This window comes from Meriones unguiculatus, chromosome 19, assembly GCF_030254825.1.
Source record: "Meriones unguiculatus strain TT.TT164.6M chromosome 19, Bangor_MerUng_6.1, whole genome shotgun sequence".
In the NCBI taxonomy this organism is placed as follows: Eukaryota; Metazoa; Chordata; class Mammalia; order Rodentia; family Muridae; genus Meriones; species Meriones unguiculatus.
This window is the reverse complement of record NC_083366.1, coordinates 8842143-8845298: the sequence shown is the minus strand read 5'-3', so window position 1 is coordinate 8845298 and position 3156 is coordinate 8842143. Positions and strand designations below refer to the sequence as shown.

At 37.9% G+C, this 3156-nt stretch overlaps 1 pseudogene; it reads right to left on the bottom strand.

Annotated features, from left to right (window-relative positions):
• Positions 1–2277: 2277 nt before the first annotated feature.
• On the bottom strand, positions 2278–2751 carry LOC110558193 (large ribosomal subunit protein uL15-like; annotated as a pseudogene).
• Between the last annotated feature and the right edge of the window lie 405 nt (positions 2752–3156).

Sequence of the window (3156 nt, the reverse complement as noted above, 5' to 3'; positions counted from 1 at the left end):
ACCACCATTTCTTTATCTATTCTTCGGTTGAGAGACCTCTGGGTTGTGTCCAGGTTCCAGCTATTACAAATAAAGCTGCTGTGAACAGAGTTGAGCAAATGTCCTTGTATGGAGGAGCATCTTTTTGGTACATGTTCAGGAGCTGGGTCTTGAGACACAGCTGTTTCTCAACATTCAAAGACTGGACCACAAATGTCAATGCTTGCTTTTTAATCATTTTCTCCAATTTCCTTTAGGCCCCCAACAGGATTTCTACGTGTCCAAAAAGTCAGCTAGAAAAAAATTCATGAGAAGGATGTCCAATTGCCTTTAAGGGAGGCTGGGTAGGTTTTTTGGTTGTTTTTTATGGCTATGAATTTTTATTGTCATTGAGAGATGGTTACAAATTATTAATGGTCTTATTCAGAGAGAAAGCAAAGTTAGACTCAGGGAATTCTCTCTTTCCCTTTTTCTTTTCTATCTTTCTTAGATAAGGAGAAAAGGGGTAGAAAAGAAAGAAAGGGGAATACAGGGATATCTTACAGGAATAATAAGAAAAGAGGTAGATTATTGAATCTACTCAGTTTAAGGTTTTATTTGTTATTCTCAAAAAAGACTATGTGTAGGATTTTGTATATTGATGCAAAAATAAGTCTACTTTTAATACATTGGTAATTTTTTTTAATACATTGGTAAATTCAAGGTTACTTCCAATACTTTTAAACTGCTATTACAAACTCTTTAGGGTATTAGATAATGCAAGTTAATTGCTAGCTAATCAACTCATAGTCATGTCAGACACTAGTCTAATTTGTCACAGGAGTATGCATCCTAGGGTTAATGGATAGATATGATTATATAAAGATAGATAAGTCTTCAAAAACCTCAGAGACCTATAGAGTATGGCATTTAAAAATGTCTTTGTTCTTTTACAGCTTCTTTGACAATGAGACAGGTCATCTCCTGGCAGTACCCTGCCTACCTCAAAGAAGATGATGAGCATCAAAGAACCTCAATATGGAAATGGCTTCAAATGTGGCAAATGAACCACCTGGGCAAAAGAAAATGCACTCATTTCACAACAGACAGAATTCTGCCCAAAATGGGCAAGCTTAAATGCAGGACAAATCAACTGACAAACTCTGCCGAGACAGGGTAAGCAAGTCCCAAGTAGTTCCTGCTTCACATATATGTCTGTCAAATATTCTGAGCCAGAAGGCTAAAGATGATGCCAACATTATAGAGTTATGGGTGATTGTTCAGGAAGTAAACTGTCTTATTTGGAAGCTGCTAACATGCACTTCCTATTTACTCCAGTAATTAATTTTATTCCTTCTCAAGTCTCTGGTGGGGTTGAAGACCAAATAGTTATATTTCCACAATTAAGCTTAAGTTGTTTAGAATATAAGAAAATGTTTTCATATATGTAATGCCAATATGGATTAAAGAATTTAGATTAAACTTTAAACTTGTCAAGTTAGGATAGATAATCAAATATTTTCTCCTAAGTTTCCAAATGTATATGAACTGGACATTGTACACATAAATCTTACCTAATAGTTTTCATAAATTTTACAATTATTATTGTATTGAAAGAAAAGAAGCCTTTTATTAAACTTAAAGGGGGAAATGTTGGTGTAATGTTCTTGTGGAATGTAGACAATTTATCCTTGTTCATTCAAATGCTGATTTCTCTACTCCTCTGGTTTCAATCTGGACATTGCATTGTGATGTTTATTCTAATTCTAAGCATCACCTGTCTCAAGTTTGTGTAAACATGCCATTTGTTCTCTATATTGCCAATAAAACAGCCAGTCACACTGCTGACCAAATGGAGAGAATAGGATGGGACATCCTGGTTCAGATGGGAGGAGAAGGAAGCTAGTGGGAGAAGTAGGAGAGCAGAGATCAGCAGGAGATGACTTGGAATCTCAAGGAGAGAATGAGCCAGACCTAAAATATGATTAAAAGAAAGTATTATGGGTGAAATCTGAATGGTAGGAAATTATATGGGCTTAGAGGTTTAAGATGGAGTAACTATTGCCCAGCACTGTGCTCTAGGTTAATTAAATAGATGCTAGTCTCTGTGTGGTGATTTGGGTATAAAGCTGGTTTAGGAATAACTGCTGATTAACTAAAAGATAAATCAAATATAAATATTGATAACCAACAACATTAGCCCTTTCTCAGATCTTTTCCCAATCTGTAAACTGCCATTTTGCTCTGTTGACAGTATCCTTTGCCTTACAGAAGCTATTCAGTTTAAAAAGGTCTCATTTTTTTTTCCATGAAAAATGTTAGCATTTAATTAACCTCCCTGGCTGGCTTTATGCCACCAGGACACAGGCACCTCCAACACCCTTAAACTTCTCTTCAGCTCTTCTGCTGAAGAATTTGGCCTTCACGATGACAGGCTGCTTAGGGAGCTTGCCCTTCCCCAGAACTCTGTAGTAGCCCAATCGCACATCAGTGAGATGGGAGCAGCTCCAGTCTTGCTTTTTGCAGCATTGAGCCGTATCTGCTCACTGACCAGTGTCCACAGTTTATCCAAGTTGACGGTTGGGCAGAAGCTCTGGTTCCTCTTTAAGTGCTAATGCCTCATACCAACTTTCCCAAAGTAACCTGGATGATATTTGTCGAAGTTGATCCTGTGGTGATGCATGCCTCCTGCATTCCCGCGGCCTCCTGGATGTTTGCGGTGCTTACCAATGCAGCCATGACCGTGGCTTACGTGGCCCAGAGTTTAAGTGTCTTCCTCAGTCTGGATGGCATGGCAGCAGCAGAAAGGAAAGAGCGAGGTCTCGTTTATTAATTGTTGATATTAGAGCCTGTGCTGTTGGTGTTCTGTTCAGGAAGTCGTTTCTTGTGCCAATGAGTTCAAGGCTCTCCCCTCTTTCTCTTCTAATAGGGTTAGTGTCTCTGGTCTCTGAGCCTTCATCTACTTGGACTTGAGTTTTGTGCAGAGTGATAAATATGCATCTATTTGCATTTTTCTACATGTAGACATCAAGTTAGACAGCACCATTTGTTGAAGATGCTGTCTTTTTTCTATTATATGGTTTTAACTTCTTTATCAAAAAATTTCAACTCTCTGAAGAAAGAATTAGAAGAAGATATGAGAAGATGGAAAGATCTCCCATGCTTATGGATTGGCAGGATTAACATAGTAAAAATGGC